At 40.6% G+C, this 13,859-nt stretch overlaps 1 protein-coding gene and 1 pseudogene across 1 annotated transcript in view; one reads left to right on the plus strand and one right to left on the minus strand.

Moving 5' to 3' along the window:
- The window catches only part of Kcnb2 (potassium voltage-gated channel subfamily B member 2), a 423,142-nt gene that overhangs the window by 384,957 nt on the left and 24,326 nt on the right, over positions 1-13,859 (plus strand). The gene's annotated exons all lie outside the window — the stretch shown is intronic.
- Positions 9,250-9,360, minus strand: LOC115032500 (small nucleolar RNA SNORA17; annotated as a pseudogene).

The following is a 13,859-nucleotide window of genomic DNA, read 5'->3' on the forward strand; positions in this document are numbered from 1 at the left end:
CCATCATCTCACAAATACTGAATCCAGTCCAAAAGCCCAACGTTAACCATAGACTTACTGGAAGGGTTGTGAAGATGGTAATTAGACCTTACTTACAGTCCATGAGGCATCATGAGCTTACTTGGAGCTGCCAGAACATCAGGAATTAATATGAGATATCTGGGGTACACATCAGGAGACATGGGGAATGCAGACTCCCACAAGCCTAACCCATAGGAGTTCTTCCTGAGCAAGACTTTTCTCCACTCCATCAGGTCACTATTTAACTCATCCTCACCCTTCTGGTGAGTTGTCAAGCCACCCTGGAGCTTCCATGTATGTCCTACATATGAGCATATCTGTCTGCAGATATGGAAGAAGAAATAGGAACACAGAAAAGCAAAGCAAGGACCTAGCTGCCTCCTTTGCTCATTCTTCTCTGCTACAAAAAGTCAAGTCTGATATCTTAATCCCTAACCCCTCACTGTTTTTCATGCGAATTTCCTGTTTTTATTTCCCTATTGAGCTTTTGATTCTAGTTGGCTTCAGAAACCTCTCCAAGAAGTCCCAATAATCATTAGTCCTAAAATGAGGTCTAATTAATAAACAAGAGCATCAATAATTTAGGAAAACCATTTGTTACCACTTTTTTTTTTATAATCAGAATATTTAATAGTTTCAAAGATACTTAGACTATACCATGAAAGAAAGCTACTAGGATGGTTTTACGAAAAAATCATTTCCTCTCTTAGAGTAGAAGTTAGTTTGCAAATTAATGAGATGGAGCCAAAATAGAGAACTGCATTCTAAAGGAGTGACTCACAATGTTTTGACTTTCTAAAATATAACTTTCCTGACAGCAGACTGCCTCATCATTTGATTGCTTTCTAATGAATGTTAAGTTCTGTCACACTTCTGCCACCAGAGCTACCCATTGTGACCTCATATTACCTGTCCTTGAACAATGCATGGGGCAATTATGACTGAGAGTCTATGATTACAAGGATATATCTTCTATATTCTACCCAAAGATGCAGTACCATCAGTGCCACCATAAGAATGTTGCCACTAATAGCAGACAAGCAAATCAATGTTTGTTTGCTTGGAAGTAAAAATAGTTGCTTGCTGATAAGTATGTGTTCTTTGTTCCTTTTATTTACAAAGAATTAACCAACCATGAAGTATCCTTGATAAATAAAACCAAAGTACAGTCTTCAAAAACAACTTAAAAGTACATCTTCTAAAGCTGTAGACTGCATAGGAGAGAATGTGTATTGGGCAAATGAAGTCAATCTAAGGCTACAGACTGCCTCACTGCACAGACCTGGCTTAGCACCCTTGTCATGTGCAGTCTAGCACCTGACCTCAAAGCACACTGAGAGATATTTAGATTCTTTCATTCCCCCACCCCTCACAAAAAATCAAAGCTTTGTGTAGAGGCTTCTAAGTCAGATTATACCAGAGGAATGTGTCTAAGCAACAGCATCTCCATCTTTCTCTCTCTGTGTCACTGTAATTAGGAATTTAGATTGAGAGGAGCCTGAAGAAGGGCTTTCAGATGTCTACGAACCTAGTGGACAATGTAAATATCCAACATAGCATGTAGAACATGTAGAATAAGGTTTAAAGCCTTAGCCAATCGGTTCTTACTGTGAGTTTCAGGTCGTTTGTCCCCTTATTTGATGAGGAAGTCAAGTCCCCTTCCCAGCATCCTAAGACACTGTCTATTGGACCTCTCATCTAAGACAGGCTCTACACTAACTTTCTCCTTTTAAGTATTTCCATGGCATTTTTGTTTCATTCAGTGAGGATTTTGGAGGCACTGTTTTGCCCCTGTCTAGTTCTGTCATTTCTGTTCCTTGCAACACCATGTTTTCAGAGAAGCATCCCTGACCCTCAAGTCCACGACAGCCATCTTTATGGCACTAAGTCTCAGTATTTCCTTCACAGATCTGATTTTAATTGTAAATAAACTCACTTATTGATTATTTGATTGATGCTTGTCTCCAGAAAGTGAGAACAGGAATCATGTCTAAATTTGTTCAGCAATTTATCCCAATGTCTGGCACTCAGTACCACTCTGTCAGTTGGTGGATTGGTTAGGGAATGATGAATGGATGGATGGAGCAACCGCAAGCTCGTGGTGTGCTACAGCAAAATGAGCATGACTAGGCTTAGAAGGCAAGTGAGGCTAGAAAGATGAGATTGGGGCAGAATTATAAACAGCCTCTCAGAAGCATTGCCACATGCCTTATAAACAAGAAGTTATGAAATGTCAAACCCACAATGACCAGCTGAAGAACTTAGGAGGTTCATGGAGGCTGAAGGACAAAGAGAGGCCTAGGAAAGGAAGAGGTAAAGGGCAAGAAGAAAGGTGTTGCTGTGGCCAAAGTCAGAAGTGGTGAGAGTCATACAAACACAGCAGCTGCAGAATAGCAGGAGCAATGCTGAGTCACATAACCGCAGACATGCCTGCCGCTTCTTAGAGGATCAACAAGGGTTGGGAGGAACACCCTTTAAAAGATGCTTCCACCCCTCTGACCTAGTAGACCCATCAACAAAAATACCCTCAACGCAGCGGCTGATCTCAACCATCTTATACCCATGGTACTATAAGAATAGGAAAAGAGTCACTATTTTTCTTCCTGGTTATTTTTCAAATTGTCTCAAGGAGTTTCAGGTTTAGTCAGACAGCCAACCAATATTTGTCAAACACTGCTCACATTCCAAAGATTTTCAATATAAATAAATAAATAGTAAGAAGAAAGACTGTGGATATGGCCACTATCGTCACAAAGCTTAGAAACAAGCAACACAGCCACAGAAGAGCCATCGGTGTAGCAAATGATCTGATGGGAGAAACAAGAAGAAACATGGAAGCTGCACTCAACCTGGTCTCAGGGCAGAGCCAGAGGACATGTGATCTAATTGCAAACCAGATGTATGCCAGTGGGGTGAGAAGAGAAGGAACATTACCAGATGTAGGACCAACATGCACATAGAGTCACAGACAAAAGAGAACATTACAACTGATAGGAAGATGGCATTGTCTATTTCATAAGCTATTGGGTGATATAATGTTGAGAAGCACAGGGTCTCAGTATATCACTACTGATAGTGGCAGCAACTCTCTTAGAAATGTAGATTTGAGAACCACCTGTGTCTAGATGGTAATAGGGAACCACTGACATGACTGGAAGAATAAAAAGAACGCTAGCAGTGATTGGCAAACACTGGGGTGGTGAGACTCGGCTGCAGGGGTATGGCGGGCATGAAGGAAATTAAAGAGCAGGCAATTTCAGCCTGGCATTGGAGGAAGTGGGTGACATCAAGATGAGGAAGTGGTACATAGAAGAAACTTTTATCAAGCACCTGAAAAGGGACTGTAAGGACCCATTGCATTCTGGATTAAGTCATGATCAGGGAGAACCCCAAGACAAGTGTTTTTATAGATGGGTATGAACAAAAGCAAAATTACAGCAAGTGAAAAGAATCTACAAATATGGATAGTTAGTTAATATGCAAGTGTACTTATTAAAAATAATCTATATCAGCCGGGCGTGGTGGCGCACGCCTTTAATCCCAGCACTCGGGAGGCAGAGGCAGGCGGATTTCTGAGTTCGAGGCCAGCCTGGTCTACAAAGTGAGTTCCAGGACAGCCAGAGCTATACAGAGAAACACTGTCTCAAAAAACCAAAAAAAAAAATCTATATCAGCAGCACAAGAACAAATGTATTCTGACTTGCAGTAATGAGATTTTACCTCTGTGCTGTTGTTCAGCATGCGATTAAAAAAAAAAAAAACTCAGGGTCTAGCTTTGGATGCCCCCATTCTAATTTTTTATCATGCACTGTCAGACACTGGCAAAGGAAAGAGAAAGTAATAATTCTAAAGTCATTTCTACAGAGGAGACTTCCTCTATAGAATATGCCATCCAAGCATAATGTGTTTATTCTTTTCTCAAGGAGTTTTTGAAAAAGACATTAAACTCAATATAACATCGGTAGCAATTTTCTGCATTGCATGTGTATCCAATTGGAGAATTTATTTTCCTTCTTAAATATTAAAAGGTCTCTCTGAAGCAGAAATTCCAATGACAGACCACATCTCTAGGCTCCAGTCGAGAGTCTTCTCAATGACTTTTGGAGATTTGAGACCAGCTTTGCATCCCCTTCATTTACAGGGAACACAGACAGATTTGAAATTGGCACTTGTCCTTGTGTGAGCATTCAATTCATCTCTGTTAGGATCTTTATTTACTCTCAGACCTACAAGCTTTATTACAACTAAACTCACAACTGAGGTGAAACAAACAAATAAACAAACAAACAAACACACACACACACACCATACAAATCTTTTACTTGAAAATGACATTGAACAGATTAATAAACCAAGTACCACGTGATTTGCTTTTTTATTTATTTGTTTATTTATTTATTTATGTACTTACCTACTTATTTATTTTGGTAGGAAGAGGTACACATGCTATGGTATGTGTGTAGAGGTCAGAAGACAACTTATAGAAGTTGGTTCTCAACTCCATTATTTAGATCTACAGAATCAAACTCAGGTCATCAGATTTCATAGCAAGCACTTTTACCTATCCATGATTAAAGAAGAGACTACTATAGCATTGACCAAAATATACCACAGCCCAAACCGAGTACTCTTTCTGTCAATCGGGATGCCCCTCCCCCCAGCACCTGGCACCCAAACACTGAGCATCAGCTCTTGGCTGGCTTGAATTGTGTGCTTCCTTGGTACAAGTTTGAGTGTGAGTATCAGGAGCCATCTGGGAGAGGCTAAGACTGGCAGGTGACTTTCCTGGAAGTGGCTGTTTCTGCATAGCCTACAATGGGAGAAATCTGAGAGGCAAGGTCCCAGGAGACTTCACCTCAGGATTGCTTCTTGCAGCTGATCACTATTGATTATCTAATGACTATCTAATGATTCCTGGACATCAGCCCACCCTATTGGGCAGATTTCCTACAAATCAACTTTAAAAGGAACTCCCATGAATTAATGCTGTTTAGATGAATTAGTGATTTTATAGGATTCCTGATTTGGTTTAAATAATACTAGGAAGTTTTAAGGGGTGGTTTTAGGGTATTTTGCCAGAAATATATAATAAAGCTAGACTCAAGAATAGAATGTGCCCATTCCTCATAAAATATTAAGTAAAAGTTTCATAATAAGAAATACAATGAGCTTTCACAATTACACTAAAAAGAGAAATAGGCTTGGGACAAATTTGTGATCCAGGAAAAACATTCATTCTAGGTCAGATCCAAGAAAGAAGCCACAGGTGTGCATTATGATCAAACGAGGCATATATATGTATATGTCTGTTTGTCTATATATGTGTGTGTAGGCATATGTGTGTACATGTAAGTATGCATAAACACTTGAGGAGTTGATGAGCTAGGTATTCAGGTCCAACCAGAGTATGTATATATATGAATGTGTGTGTGTGTGTGTGTGTGTGTGTGTGTGTGTGTGTACTGCCTGTGTAAAAGATTTTAATTCTTTTCTCTCTGCTTTACAAATAGTTAACGAGTTCCAAGCCTCTTGCTAGGCCAGTAAGAGGTCCTTGAGCCAGAGAGAAAAGAAACCAGTGCTTATTAAAGCACAGATAATACGATTATAAGACCAGGAATCCCAGGGATCATCGCTTTTGAGCCTTCGTCCGACTCCATGTCCTGTCCAGTACTGTTCCCCTAAAGGATGAGCATCTCTAAGCCATTCCTTATTTAACAGGGCTGCCTGAGGAATCAGACTGGCAGAGTTCAGCATCTCTCTGGGAATATAAGTAGTATCAGCTGTCATGTGGTAGTGAGAATACATGGAACGTGTTCATTAACAAAGCACTGGGTGTGCTGATGAGTCATTGGTCCTTTTGCTTCCTTGCTGTTGGCTGGAATTAATGATGATACCCACCTAAAAGTATTTTAAGAGATTGACGTGAGCTAATGCATGTGTGTTTGTCACTACTAATTCTCTCCTTTTAACTATTTTATATATTAATCAAGCTTATTTGGAACATAAGGATGACTCTTTGGTCATATAGTAAAACACTGTGTGCACTTCCATACTTAGTTGTGATTTAACACAGAATGATTGATTTTCCTCATTCCTGAAGTTAAGTTTGTAACAACTGAAGTCTGTAACCCAACTCCATGTGGAAGGCATTTCTTGAGTTGTGCTGTGTGAAAAACCTCCTTGGGAGTGCAAGAGATGGCAGCTGGCTCTCCCCTTAAGAAATTACACAGGCCAGGCAAAATCACTCAGTCAGGGGACAAACCCATGAGGCAATTTTATTACACCTTTGTAAGTGAGACAAGCTGTAAAGGAGGCATGCACCTCAATGTTGCAGCAACTATTCATTGCCTTAATTCAGCTGGGTCAAAATGGTAACGAAAGGGGCTCTATCCTATATGTACAAACAATGTCTATCATATATAACCCATAGACACCATGAGGTGTTCAGAGTACCTGAACTCATATGATGTTTAATCTCTATGGAGTTGTCACAGAATAATAGCATTATCATCATTATCTTTCTGTGCATGAGCAAACTGGCACACAGGTTGAGGATGCTACTCAAAGACAAGCAAACAGAATGAAAGGCAGAGTCCAAATATGGACACAGTTAGTCTAGGACCCAAGGCCACATAGTTTGCTGTTATCAATACCAGCTCTCAAAGATTCGTGCTTTACATGAATACCCGTGTAGCCTAACCGGAAGCTCCATTTTATCAGAGAGGAAACAACTGTTTAGGAGGAAGATTCTGGCCTTCTGAACGGGCTTCATGCCTACACTGTATTTATTGCTGTTTTTCTCGGAAATGCACCGTTTTATCTAACAGAGATAAAGCTTAGCAACTGGGCTAATTTAAGTACCAAAGAATGAAAAGGGAGTTTATCTTGAAAACACCCTCCAACATTTTCAGCAACCAGCAATGTGAAGCAAGGCCAAATTCAGAGTCAAAGTGAGTATAAATAAAGAGAAGTTGTTTATATCTTCTCTCCAAAGTATAGGATTTCTAAAGAAAAGATGCCTTTTATGTAACATGTAGGTCCAGGAGAAACCTAGTTGTGTTTGGGCCAGAGCATGATGGAACAGAGACACCTACTGGTGAGAACAAGCCTTGTGTCATAGATGAATCAATTTGTTTCCAGAATGCAGTTTCTCATTAATATTTCAAAATGTTGGCTGGAGCGTGTATAATGGTAAGATTCAGATCCTTTCCCACAGGAAACTGCATTTTAAAAACATCTGGTACACCCAGCTATCCATTTCCAAACTCAAGCACAGATGGCTGTTAGGATCCTGTTCTGCTTTCAGACTGGGTACAATATCCCTAGAAACCCTCAGTTCCACCATTTTAAGACAACAGCATTGAATGAATTCCTGAATTCAAAGGAAAGCCAAGACAAAGACTACAAGCATTCACATCTTAGAATCCAGGACATTACAGGTGGCTCAAGACACAGGCCTCTCATCAATCTGTAAGTGCCAGGATTCGAGGCTATCCATTTCAGACCAGTGGTTGGTTGCTATTTCTCCTAGAAAGCTGAGATGCTACCTTGATTCTCTAGAGACGACTCCTTCCACCCAGACTTTCATGAGTATGTAACATTTGAAGTCTTGCCATTCCCATTGCAACAGATAGCATTGTGCTACAAAAACTGTGCTTTGATGATGTTTGTCTTTTAAGAAAAATTCAGAAAGGCAAAGTGAAAAAAAAAACATGCCCTAGTTTTTTCAGGTTGCTAGAACAAGGTACTGTTCACTGGGTAGCTTATAAACAATGGACATTTATTTCCCACAGTTATGAAGGGAGCCAAGAACAAGATCAAGGAATGAGCAGCCTGTGTCTGGCGCAGTCCTATTTCCTGGTTCACAGATATCTTTCCCCTATGTCCTTACTTAAAGTTTCTCTCGTCTCTTCTATTAGGAGACAGATCCTGCCCAATGGGGCCCCACTCTTAGCAGCCAATCCTTCCAAAGAATTCTCCTTCAAATACCATGACTGTCAAAATTTGAACATACCATTTTTTTCTTTTAAATTATTTTTTTCTTTTAAATTATTAGCATATGTTCATAATCAGGGATCATTATTACAATTTATGAATATATATCATGTAGTTTGTTCATATCTACTTCCTCTCCTAACAAAGTGGAATTTTTGAGGAATGCAAACATTCATACTATAGCAAGATAGAAGAAAATTAAGTTTAGGAAAAGGCATTTTTTTTTTTTTTTTTTTTTTTTTTTTTTTTTTGCGGAGGTAACGATACTATTTTTTGTTTTGACTCCTCCTGGGTATCCTGTTGATGCCCTGTGTCATGGAGATACTCTAGTTTTGGATCTGTAGGACCAGCCCCTTTATGCACCGCAGAAGTTCATTGATGGGATAGATGTTGGAGTGGGTCAATTCAAAGCCCTGGAACTAGGCTGAGCTGGTCACTTTGCTAGCTCTCACGCCCTCAGAGCTGGTTCTCCCACAACTCCTAAATCCAGGGCCAGCTCTACAGTGCTGCCCAGGTGAGGTACAGCTGGCTAGGAAGAGGATCAATTCCTCTGCTCTCATGCTGCCGGGCCAGCTTTCCCACAATGCCCACGTGAGGGGTAGGGCCAGTTCCTCATAGTCCTCAAATATCATCAACATGTCCCAAACTAGTGATGTCTGCCTAACCTTTGAAGGTAACAGACTCCTGCTGTTGTTGGTCATGTACCCAGATGGAGCCCTGGACAGCAGTCACCAGCTACTCAGATCAAGCTATTCCCCACTATCCTCAAGTCTCCAGTTCTGCCTGTCTTCATTGTGTCCACACCCTTCTGTTTCTCTTTCTTTTCCATTTCTCCACCACTTACTTGCTCCTCTTAGTGGCTCCTGGGGTCTCCTAGTATCTGGGGTCATTCTAGGAGTGGTCTCAGGAGTGCAAGTGGACAGGGTTCAACTCCAACGTGGTCTGCCCCTGCCAAGCCTGTGCAGCACCCAAGTGGTGGTCATTCAGGCTAGCTCCATCTCCGGGCACCATAGCACTAGTCTAGTGGTCATCTCAGAACTGTTCCTAACCTGAGCATGCCCGAATAGTCTTTTGCAAGAGTTATCTGTCTCAGGCTCACTCTTGCCCTGGGTTCATCCTGGGAACCCATCCCAGCCAGAATGGTGCCAGACTTGTGGTTATCTCAGGCTAATTCCCTGTCTAAGGCCCCTGGTGTCGAACTGGTAATCATCTGAGGTTCAATATTTTTCATGGAATTCTAGGCTACTCATCATTCAGATGTTCAGAGGTCACAACACTAAGCTCAGTATAGCTTCTCTCCTCTCTGCCACCTACTGATGCACAGGAGCCATACCTAAAGGCAGTAAGGGTAGCATTCGTAATAGAAATATGTAGAGGGTAGTCTGGTGCTTCCATGTATTTGAATGCTAAATTCTGTATCCCAAGACCTAGTGGCCCCAACACAGTGAATTGTCACATACACCAGCATTTTTGTGTAAACCTTGCTCCCTTCCCAAGTTATCCCTGATTGATGGGCAAAGCATTGGTTCCTGGGTCTCAGGTAGAGACCACAAGAAGAGTGAGGAGGAAGAAGAAGGAAGTTGACATGGGGTAGGAGCATCATGAGCACATGGCCATAAGGGCTGGCCTGATGGAGTAGGAGCGGCCCAGTCAGAACAGGCCCAAGTCATATCTCAGTCATCACCACCAAGAAGCAGAGAAAATAGCATAGAAGGCTGATATCTGCCCAGCTGTGGTGCTCGAAAGCTTCTTATAGATCTAAAGGTTGCTGTGGTTTTTTTATCTGGGAACAATAAGGTCATAAGTACGGTAGAAACTCCTAAATAGGTATTTTAAGATAACAAGGGTGTGTAGCAATCCCCAAAACAATAAAAACCACAACAGACTAGGGACAGGCCAGAGAGATGATTCAGCAAGTAAAGGTGCTTGTTTTGTAAGCTTGTCAACCTGTGTCATCTTACAACCACAACCTGTATTTAGCCTCTGGACTTAAAACATCCCAACGTTCCAACAGTCATTGAATTCTAATAATCATTTAAACCAAAGAAAGTGCAGTATAAAGTGCAGTTCTTTCCAAAAACTTCTGCTCATACCTGAATTCCATCCTCACATGAACATAGAAAGAGAGATGGGACTCCACCAAGGTGTCTTCTGACTTCCATGCACACACGCGAATGCGTACACACACACACTCACACATTTTAAAGCAGGGAGGATTCATAGCAATTAAATGACAACATCATGGGCTTCTTTTTTCAACTTTCTGTAAGTCTAGAGAGACTGGCAACTGTGTTAATGAACACACCACAGAAGAGGCTGGACGCAGGGATGTAGAACCAAAATCTATATGGAGATCATGAGATCCATGAGAGCTTAGCAACTCCAGAATCTTAGAGTAAAGGAAAAATAATTTGTTTACATTATGGATTGATTTTACATCAACCTCACATGCATTTACATAAGGTTGGTTAAATACAAGATTGTTATTTACAAAAAGAAGTTGTGAGGCATAAAGCCCACAGTAAATTATTAAGCTGAGAAGGGGAAAATTCCTTGTGATACTTTTTTGATTACTAAAATTGAGAAATCATTAACTATTTAGCATGTGAGTAAATAAAAAATAATAAATTAAAAAATAAACTCATCTATGGCTAAGTGAAACCAGGAATCAAAAGGTTGAATTTAGTACCAAATATATCCTCAGCAGAATGAGAGAGAATAAATACTATAATCAGTTGACTAAAAGCAGTCATTAATATGTAAGATATCACCCTTATTGTAATACTCTCAAAAAAAGAAAGCCAAACTGAGGCCGTGTAAGTGAGAGGGAGTTGATTTGTGCTGTCCTCAAATGCACAGATGGTCATTTTGTTGAAACGAACAATTTCCAGAGTAAAAAGCTTGAAATCTAGTTAATAGATTGACTCTATTTTAAGTGTTCTTATTTGACCATTGTTTGCCACATTAAAAAAGCAAGTGTCTAGGTTTCTATACAACATAAATTTTTACTATGCCAATGAAATCAAAATGGGAAGACAAAGGAAAGGAAGGAAAGGAGAGGAGAGGAGAGGAGAGGAGAGGAGAGGAGAGGAGAGGAGAGGAGAGGAGAGGAGAGGAGAGGAGAGGAGAGGAGAGGAGAGGAGAGGAGAGGAGAGGAGAGGAGAGGAGAGGAGAGGAAAGGAAAGGAAAGGAAAGGAAAGGAAAGGAAAGGAAAGGAAAGGAAAGGAAAGGAAAGGAAAGGAAAGGAAAGGAAAGGAAAGGAAAGGAAAGGAAAGGACCAACCAATTTATACCATTTATTTATTTAAGTGATAAAAATTAAAAACTAATGGTTTGTTTTACTAAGTTACTTCTCTAGTAAATTCAGGCTTACAATTTGACCTGATAAATGTGTTGTGTTATAATTTAATAGATTATACTAATCCCAAATGCTTTCATCTAAAATTCTCCTGACAAGAACATAGTCATTGGATCAAGATATAATCCACTATATTGATGGCGACAGGTTGGTTGAACAAGGATCGTAGGCAAAGATTGCTGAAAAACAAAACAAAACAAAACAAAACAAAACAAAACAAAACAAAACAAAACAAAACAAAAACAAACCACTTGATTGAGGGGAAAAAAAATCAGGAAAGGGTAGCAGCCCACATGCTGTGTTGCAGAGCTTTGAACAGGCCTAAAGGGGCTCAGGACTTGGCCCCACAAGGGAATGAAGAAGACAAGAAAGAAACAGGAGAGGAGGAGAAGAGAGAAGAGAGGGGAGGAGAGGGCAGGGGAGGAGAGGGAAGAGAAGGAGATTAACAGAGAGCAGGGAGGGGTAGAAAGGGGAGGGAATGGCGAAGAGGTAAACGGAACAAGAAGCACACTAAATAATAACAAGATAGATAACTTGTTCCACACAGTGTTTCCCTGGCAAATTTGGGATGCCAATTTGCAATTGGACAAGTACATTCTCATCTTCAAACTACTTAGTCATGGTTTTATAGAGAGCAAATCAATGGTTTCTTTCAGCCTGCTTTGCATGTGGACTTGGGTGTTCTTTGTTTATCTGTCAAAGCTTCAGTACCTAACAGTCTCCCAACCGTATCAATAGGATGAAAACTCTCAAACAAAAATGGTGTGTTTCATTTATATACGAAGTCATCGTGTGCCTGGCTTTGTTCTCTGGTCTACTTAACTCTAAGAAACAAACACTGTTTTGAAATTAGAAACTGGAATGAGGCTGATGCCATAAAGGGCTTAAGTGATTGTTTTGCTTGCTAGTGCATTTATATAGAAAGCTCAAATTTTGTCTTCTTCAGATTACTGTGTCAGAACAAAGATTAAGGAGGTTTCATGGCGGCAGATGACAGTCACATGGATTTGCATGTGCATACAGAGAACTTTGATGAGAATAACACATTTTTATGGGCATCGCAGGGCTAGATGCTCAGACCTGGACAACATCTTACAGAATCATGTATAAAGAATTGTAAATAATGTGATGACATGAAACTTCCCTATTTTTATTATGTTTATCCAATTCTCCAAAACTGCACAGAATTTCTCCTAAAGAAGGAGACCCCCGGTGATTCTGTCTTCCCTGGTCCCAAGCCTTGTAGCATCCTAGATGTTAGTTAAAATGTGTTCATGGTACAGTGGTTGGGCATTCATAGCAGCCTTTGCAGAGGCTAGTTAATATGCTTCAACTGGATGATAGCAACCAGGTTCTCAAAGGATTCCAGTTTTTATGTGCCATCTTAAAATAATGTGTTAGACATGTCCTCTGCTTGCTTGGGAGTGTCAAATTTTAGCTTCCTGGCATATGCAAAACTGGAATGGCATTTAGAAGGGCCTCAATATCCAAAGCACAGAGCCTCACTCAGTAGCTAGTTCTGTAAACACCACCCATAACCACAAATAAAAGCATCTATTTGTGAGGAACTAACATGGGAAAGGGGTTTGTGGTCATATCAAGGTCTTTCCTTTGATGCTCCAACACAACTCTCCAGAGCAATACTTATCAGCATCATTAACTTCAAGGGACAGAGACCTCTGTTTGCATATATATCTGCACATATGTGTGTGTGTGTGTGTGTGTGTATGTCTATTATTTTTATAATTAATAAAAGCAAATTAAGTTGCTTTTGTTAGAGATTTTCCATTGAAAATGTCTCCTTCTTTACCTAGTTGCCTAGTGCCTTTGGCACTGTCTGGGAGACAACTCCACCAAGTCTGTGGCAAGGCAAGGTGCCTGCCCACCCAACTTGCCATTTGCAGTGGACTCTTAGGAACATCCATGGCGTTTTAAAGTCCTGCAAACCACAGTGGAAAGTAATTCCCATCCATGGAGATCAAGAATAAAAGCACTAGAAGATGCAGTTTTTAAATTCATCCTTACTCCAACTGTCTCTAGACCTACAAAGGTCTCCGCTAACATCAGAAACAATGATAGGTAGGATTCTTCAACACGCATTCCACTTCCTTTATGCAAACAATCTGTAAGGTGCTGGCATGCACATGATTGTCCTGTCACAGCCTCTAGCCATGCTTCCAAGCATGCCTAACTTGTGGTCTAAGAAATCTATAAGGCTCAAAGTGATTGGAAATCACCAATGGATTGCTACTCACACTTTGGGGTGGGGGAGTGGGGGGGGAATTATGTTCATTCCACAGACAACCACTGCAATGTTTTAGCAGGACCTACCATTACTAAGGGTCAAATAAAAAATATCAGGACACATAATACATTTTTAATTTTATTTGTAATTATTCTCTTTACATCCAGCTCACTGCTTCTCTCCCAGCCATCCCCTCCCACAATCCTTCCCCACCCTCTCCTCTGAGTGAAGAGGGCCCCCT

Source organism: Mus caroli, unplaced genomic scaffold (assembly GCF_978045245.1).
Source record: "Mus caroli unplaced genomic scaffold, Mus_caroli_1 scaffold_1, whole genome shotgun sequence".
NCBI lineage: Eukaryota > Metazoa > Chordata > Mammalia > Rodentia > Muridae > Mus > Mus caroli.